General features: G+C 33.7%; 1 pseudogene; it reads right to left on the reverse strand.

The window, feature by feature from the left end:
* Positions 1-1919: 1919 nt before the first annotated feature.
* On the reverse strand, positions 1920-2541 carry LOC118636400 (annotated as a pseudogene).
* Positions 2542-8733: the final 6192 nt, after the last annotated feature.

Genomic DNA, 8733 nt, shown 5'->3' on the forward strand with positions numbered 1-8733 from the left:
ACTGTATCATAAAACAAAATAAGAGCAAAATGAAAAATTTTAACGCTATCTATTTTTATACTTTTCAAATGCTAATTTTGTTTGCAAATAGGAAAAATGGAGATATGTGTTTGCTGTCAAAAACTGTGAAGCAGGTAAGATTTTTATCCTTGCAAGCTAACAGGTCAGCGTGTCAGAGTTTCATGGATGCTTGCAGAAAACCCAAGGCTTTCAGGTAAGAGACAAAGAACTCTATTACACATAGCAATGGCCTTAGCCGGAGTGTCTGCATTTTCTCACAATGGTTACCTAAGCCCCAGTAACCAGAGTGACATGAAGAGGGCCAGGTGACACCAGAATATGTAGTGAGTTGCATTGCAGAAGAGGAACCCTGTGCTTAGGAAACTCTAATCTTGTATAATGGGCAAGTAAGCATGCTTTCCTCCTGTTCCGGGGGGGGGGGGGGGCGGAATACACACACACACACACACACACACATAATCTTTTAAGGCTGTTTGCTACACACACAATTTCTTGAAAAAATAGTATGGAACAAGGGCAACCAGTGCCTCATGAGATACACAGAAATGCAAGCAACCCATGGAGAAATGTCCCCTAACCATTACATAATCTGTTTAATAGTTAAAGTCACATGTATACTTTTTCTCCTTAGAACTAAACTTGCTGAAATAATATGAATGAATTTAGTTGAGGGAAAACAACACTCTTACAAAAATGTATCATCTCCCTCAATCCATTTTCTAAACATCCATCTGGTGCATATTTTATTGGGAGAACATAACGGTAAGGCATAAATTAAAATCCACATAAACAAATTGCTTTCAGGTATCATGTTGAAGTGACAATTTACTCACGAAATGTACTCACTATTGTAAAGCTTATTCCAGATGAGTTTTTTCAAGAGGAAGGTAAAGCTTAAGTAAAATGAAAAAAATAAAGTTTCTTTGTTTTTCCATTTTTATATCAAAATATAGTATTCTGTGAAAATGTCTATGTGCCCCTAAGTGGAATTAATCAAAGATACAGAGGATAGATGGGTGGATATAATGAAAGCTGTAGGGTTGGGAAAAATCTTCCTTCCTCTTACATTTTACACACATTTACCTTTAGTATTGTGACTGTTCTCAATTGTTCTAACCCCAAGGTCCTAAGCTTTTTTTTTTTTTTTTTTTTTTTTTTTAATGGGAAATTGTTTTCTCTTTATTTAGGCCTTAGGAAGAAAATTAACTGGTCACTTAGTACCTAAAAAAACCAAACAAACAAATAAAAACTTACTAAATAGATAGGACCAAATGATCACAGAAATAATTTCCTTTGTAAAACTTTGTCAAATATTGTTTAAAAAAATCTAACATTCAGTGTAATTCAAATTATATGAAGATTGCTTGGGATTATAGTATTTTGAATGTATTACAGTTGTAACTCGATTCTAACAGGTGTGAAAAGTATTTGCCCTCATGTTGCTTTGGTCCAAAAGAATAGAACTGAATCAGTAAGAGTAATCTAAGTACCTGTTTGCCAACAGTAATTTAGATTGCTATTGGCAGCAGAAATATTCATGATGAATAGTTGTACTATAACAAAGTATAATAAAATATTTGTTTTCATGAACACATCACAGTACAGATAAACGTTTCATGAGAAAAATATGAACACACAAAAAAGACCACTACCATGAACAAAAAATAGTGTCTCCCTCATAACTATTTGAAGGGGTAAAAAGGTGAGATTAGAGGTTTGATGATGCTAATATGAAAGGAAATTGAGTATTGTATTTCTTTCTTATTTTATACAAGTCTTATTCTTTACAAAATTGATTTAGTCATGCCCATAAAAGTGTAACCCATGGCATCTGAAAGCAAACACTCTTAGTAATGACTTAAAAGGACCTTTTTAAAAATTATAATACAAGGGTCTGTGCTCTATAAGCAGTCCTCCACTGTGCATTATAACAATAAGGCTTACTTTTAATACAAAGACTAAGTGTTTGGGAGTTATGAACCACTGTATTTAACAAACTTCATGTTATAGTTCCTTTTTGCATCTTTTTTTTTGTTGGGGATCCTCCACTTCATCAGGGTGCTCAGTAGCCTGGAGTTCTTCAGCAGATTCTTCTTTCTCTGACTCTGAATCGCTGTCAGAGTCGTCTGGACTTTCAGGATCAGGTGAATCATCATCATCATCATCTCCAGCTACGTCACCTTCTCCATCATGATCTTCTACCTCACTGAAGTCAAGTCCACAATGTCTTCGATATCTTCTTGACAATTTACTGTCCATACTTTGCTGATATTGAGACTCCAGTTCTTCATTAATTTTCTTGTCTTCTTCCCCTGTTCGGAAGCGAGATGTTGATTTGTGATCTCCTATAACAAGACGACCAGTATGTTCTTTCTTTTCTGCGCGCATAAGTCTCAAGAACTTTTGTTTTCTTTATTCATTACCTAAGTCTGCTGCTTCCCAATTGCTAGATCCAAGATCGTCGTCTGGGGAGGCTGAACGCTTCACCCAGTGCGGATGGAACTCCCTGGGGGCACTCATCGTTGCGGGGACCCTGACAGAAATGCCAAACCGACTCGCTGTTCTCCTTAGCCGCGACACCAGCAGCCTGCAACCTGCCACCGACCAAACAGCGCCACTGCAGAACGCAGAGCCAAGGTCCTAAGCTTTTTAATGCCACAATAATTAATATCAATTCCCTTCTATAATGAAACATATTTTATAGTCTCTAATATGCTGTGAATAAGGAATCTGTGAGATGTAATAATACACAAATCCTTACCAGAGTTCTCATGGGAATAGCTTCTGCTTACAGGGAGATTTTTTTGAAGTTTTAGATATAAAATTAGATTTAAAGATTTAGCATTTAACATTCTAAACACCGTGATAATTTCCTTACAAAAATGTGAATAGTGGTCATCATTACCTTAGAATTCAAAAGAAAATGCTTCTACTTGCATTTTTTAAATCACTGTTGTTTTAACACATGGATTTTCTTGTCAAGGAGGATGGGGGTTGCTTTTGGATTAAATAGTTTTTAAATCAACTCAAATCACAGATACACACAAAACTGCTAAAAATCTTCTGGTTATGATATCACTTATCAGAATGTGTTGAAGCTATGTTTCAAAACCAAATATAGTCATATTAAAACTGCTTATAAAATAGTCCAAAACATATCAGCTTTACCTCTAAAAATTCATGAGAGTGTAAAAATAAAAACACTGAATATGCCATGTTAAGTTGAAGATCCCTTATGATTAGTTTCTATTTCTTGCTATAAGTATATAAACATGCCAGTAATTCCTGCTTTACATTAAAAATCTTTCTTTTTAACTGACCATGGTGACAATACAAAAATTCACATTTAAAAAAGATGAATCTGAATTTCTCTTTAACACTGACATGAAAACAGTCAGTGACTAAAGTTGCATCAATTCTTCCCAACTGTCTCAAAAAATATGTGCACTGTTACAGTAAAAACAGTTCACCAGCTGTTTATGTAAAAATTATTTGATGAAAAACAAGCATGGCCATATGGCACTCTAACTCTGCTGTGGGAGCATGAAGAATAATTTTGAAGACTGTAGTACATAATGGTCATGCTAAGTAGGGTGTCAACCATTGCAGGCACATTACATTAATAGTTAATCTGTCCTTTTATCTTCTAAGTACTTACATTTCTTAACAGCTTGTAGTTTGGAAACAACAACTCACTGATTAAGAATTAAAATTTGGAAATGACAAAATATTTGATGCAATATGGACATACACAATATTCATTCCCTAATTAATGATATTGTTTAAATAATACATTAATTGGATGAAAGGAATGAGATAGGGGAGCTGGTTCTCATTTCTAACTAGAGGTTCCAAAAATATGAAAACATTGAAAGTGCTACACCATTAATTTTGAAGAAAAAATAATTAGAAGAGGTACTTCATGTAAGAACCAAATCAACATACACACTTGTACTTTCAGAGTATAAAAATTGTACCTTACTCATCTTTGTAATATTTGCAATATCTCTTGCTCTGTCTTGCACATAGAAAGCATATAATAAATATTTGCTGAATAGAACACTCTTAGAAAAAAATGAATTTTAAATGCCACTGGCAGACCCTTGAGTTCTTAAGTTTATTTAGAACTTCAAGAATACATCAGGGAATAACTCTCATCCATTACATAGATTACATAGTTGAAAGATGTTTATTAGTTTATGAAATTCCAATATTTCACTCTCACATTAATTTTCCTTTTGAGTTGTTTACATATTGGGGGCTAAAGTCAACTGAAAGACAAAACTGAATGGCTTAGCTCTCATTCAGCAAATCAGAGTACTTAATTTACGATCCTGGAAAAGAAGATGGAAACCAAAATGGAGAAGAAGAAAACCCAGATTAGAATCCAGTCATTCACATTTGTATGTTTTGGTTGATACCCTGACAAAAAGATGTTCATTGACATGTGGCTCTGTCATTAATAACTTTAAAATGTCAACTGAGTGTCTTTGTGACATTAATAACTGAGAAAGAAACCACAGCAGATACAGTTCTGTAAGAAAAATGTTGCAGACATATCATCTATTTTTAAGACATTTATCCTCTGTGGTTTTCAAGGTTCATTTGATACATGAGTGCTTAGTTTAAACTCATGATCTATGTGGTCCCCCTCCCCCATATCAATTCCAGGACAAATATGTTAATCTTTTATTTCAGAGACATCGAACTCCACATTAAAGAATTTCAGAGTGGTAAGGATTTCCTTGTTTATAAATGATAAACACAATTGATATGGAGGTGCTTATGTCTCAAGGGACATTGGAAGAAGGCTAAAAACTCTAGAATGGATATATAGCTGGTTTATGGAATGTAAAAGTTATAATCAGCAAGGGTGTGTTATGAAAGTAACTTGAAAGATATTTGAGGAAACATAGTCTCTAAATTGGTATAAACAAAAATTAGTGAGAGCTCACTGTTTAATATTTGAATGATGGGACAATTAAATACTGAAACTACAGAAGTGCCATTATTTTAGTGAATGACAGTGGGAATGAAGCAAAGCTCACAAGATTGGGAGAGACTCTAAGATATGTTGTTATCCCTCTACAATATTAATGTTTAAGAAATATTTTTAGTTGAATTTGTTTTATATGTTACAGAAAATGAATAGAAGGAACAGTTATTCCAGGAATGCACACCTTTTTATTGATTTTTATTGTGGCATGTTTTTTTTTTTTTTTTTATCCTCACCCGAGGACATTTTTTCCATTTTTTTTTTTGTTCAGGCAGAGTAGGAGGGAGAGAGAGGAAGAGAGAGAGAGGGAAACATCGATGTGAAGGGACACATCGAGTGGCTGCCACCCGCACGACTGACCAGAGCCGGGGACAAACTGCAACCGAGGTACGTGCCCTTAGCGGGAACCGAACCCGGGTCTCTCCGGACCGCAGGCCGACGCTCTAACCGCTGAGCCAAACCGGCCAGGGCTATTGTGGCATGTTTTTAAAATAATTGATTTTCATCACTTTAAAAAATTTTTTAGAACAGGGAAGTCTGTTGTTCATTTGTTGACTATTAGTAGTAACGTTTTTAGTAAAATTTTAGATACATATGTTAACGGAAGGGAGTGGGCCTCTTTTCCCCCATTTGCTAGTGGGAGTGGGGTTCTTGGTGTACTACTGGAATAAGCATTTCTGGAGGCCCCCACAGAAGGATGAGATATAATAGAAAGCTTTATTTCCATGGAATTATACCCCTGGGTTTTCAAAGTCCCATTTTCCTTAGTCCAGTCATAAAGAAGTGTAGCTGGGGCTTTAGTAGAGCTAAAATCAGAGCCAGTTTCCATTCCATACTGGAGCAGAGTTCAGTTCAGCATCAGGCTAGCTTAGCTTGTGTCTCCTGCTGCAGGCCATTAGTCCATTGCATGTGGGGTCCACATGGCCATGGACCATACAGAGGAACACAAGCAAGCAGGAGCAAAACAGTCTCACTAGCCAAGAGATTATGAGCCAAGAGAGTGAACTGCTTTGTTTAACAGATTAAGTATTCCCAAATTTTCATGCGCTTTCAGTGGCCATGCCCATTCTGGCCAATGACTTCTGTCCCCAGGAGTGACTCACAGGCAAGGGCATTCCCTATGTCACCCCAACTTTACTGGTCATGCATCTATGTTTGTTGAATTTATTACCCCAAAGTTTTGCAAGGCATAGGCCAGTGGTTCCCTGGGGAATGCGAAGTTGCAGCTTCCTGGTGAAACTGCCCAAAAGACATTTGCTTATTTGGCTTCCTTTTGCTCCCTTTCTATTATTAAAACTAGCTAATTACAATGGCAGCCCATATATATTTAGGATTTCAAGGATATACATAATTTTTGAGTAAACAACAGTTTGATATTGAGAGATATTCCCACTCAGAATGGATATGTGTTGTGTAAAGTAATGAGTAATGATAATTGGTGAACTAAAATGCTACTTTGTAAAAAAAATCAATTGGTATTAGGAAATAATAATACATTTGAGGGGGGGAGATTTTTTATTTATAGATATATATTATATATAACTATTATTTTAAAAATATTTATTATATGCTATTCAGACATTAAAATTAAGCATGTTTATTTTTAAAGTAAGGGATTCTCCAACGAAAAATAAAAATCACCCAAATGTCTTATCAAGAGATAACCTGTATAGATATATTTTTAAAAGTTTGTTCACAGTATTTTCAATTTTCTGTAATAGTTGTTGCAAACACTTTCCCCATTTATATTTTTACTTTGTAGATAAATCTATCATGTTTATCATTTATATGTGCTTTCTGAATTGGGAGTCCTAAATGTTGTTCTCTCTCCCAAATTATCTTTAATATTCTTCCAATTTTTTAACCTTTAAATTTATAATATGTTCATCAGGCAGTATCATAAATAGTTGGCCTACACTTTGGATTTTGCCTGAAAATATTTTTTCATACAGTGATGATTTTAATGCCGTTGTTGCTTTAGCATGTGTGTGTGTGTGTGTGTGTGTTTATAAGTGTATATAATGTACATAAACGCAAAAAAGGTGAACTAATCTTAGATACAGTTCAGTGTATTTCCACAAACTGAACATATTCATGTAATCATCATCCAGATCAAGAGAAAGAAACAAAGCAGGGACAGTACTGTGAAAAAAGTGTTGCAGACATGTCACCTGTTTCTAAAACTCAAAACTCCCCAACATAACTGCTACTAGTTATTCCTTTCAAAACATAACCACTATTCTAACTTTTACTTTTTCTAAAAGATAAATTTTCCAGTTTTTGAACTTTATATAAATTGAAACAATAATAATGATCACTTTTCATATGATTATTGACCATTTGGATATCCTCTTTTGTAAAGTGCTTTGTTAAAGTCTTTTGTCTATTTTTTCTATTGAGTTGTCTCCCTTTTTCTTATTTTATAGAAGTTCTCTATGTATTTTGGACATAAGAACTTTGTTGGAAGTTTGTGCTTCCATTTCTTGGCTTGCTTTTTCAATCTCCTAACAGTGTATCTTGATACCAAATGTGTATCAATCTTAATGCACCCTATTTGATCAGTTTTTCTCATTTTTTATTATTGTTTTTTGTGTCTTGTTTAAGAAATTGTTTCCTATTCCATGGTTATGAAGATGCTCTACCACATTTTATTCTAGACACTATATATTGGTTTAGCTTTCACAGTTAGATATGCAAATCATCTAGAACTGATTCTTTTAAATTATGTAACTCAGAAACCAAGTTTCATTTTTTCTCTCTCATTTAATTGATTCAGGACTTTTTATAAGTAGACACTTATTTCCCTACTGCATTCAGTTATCATAAATCAGTGACTGTATATACATGAATCTATTTCAGAAATCTCTGGTCTTTTCCATTGATCTATTTGGCTTTTTTTTTCCCCCCCTGCAAATACTATATTGTCTTAATGTGGTTTTGTAAATATTTTTGAAATCTTGTAGTATAAGGAAACAAGTTGTGCTCTTCTTCAAGATTGTTATAGCTATACTTGGCCCTTCATGTTTTTATACATTTATAGTCAGTATGTCAATTTCCATTTCCAAAAATGAAACTGCAGAAATGTCTATTGACAGTACTTTGAATATGATATAAAGTTGGAGGAGATTTGCTATCTTTAAAACATGCAATTCTCCAATCAGTCAATAATTATTTAATTCTTTAACTTATCTCAGCTATATTTCTATAGATATCTTGTACATATTTGTTCAATTTATTTCTGGGTATTTTATGATTTTTAGATGACTTTGTAAATGCTTTTATTAATCTCATTTGTATTTGATTATTAAGATAATAATATAGGGGTACAAATAATTTGTCTATGTTCAATTTGTATCCCACAATCTTAATAATTTTACTTATTAAGTTTAAATATTTTGTCTATAGATTCTTTTAAAATTGTATGTAAAACCCAATATGGTTTTTAATGGCAGTTAATAACCATTTAATTCTTTTATGTCTTAATGTATGTGTATATATGTAATCTTCCCTCATTTCCCTGGTTGCAATGGCCTTTAAAATGTTAAATAGAAGTGATGATGATGTTATTAATAAGCATATTTATTTTGTTTTTTATCTCAAGGAGAATACTTTCAATATTTCACTACTAACTAGATGTTTACTCTAGAACTTTTTTTTTTTTTTTTACCCTCACCCGAGGACATTTTTCGATATTTTGTTTAGATAGAGTGGGAGGG

The sequence above is a fragment of the Molossus molossus genome, unplaced genomic scaffold (genome assembly GCF_014108415.1).
Source record: "Molossus molossus isolate mMolMol1 unplaced genomic scaffold, mMolMol1.p scaffold_m16_p_2, whole genome shotgun sequence".
Lineage (NCBI taxonomy): Eukaryota > Metazoa > Chordata > Mammalia > Chiroptera > Molossidae > Molossus > Molossus molossus.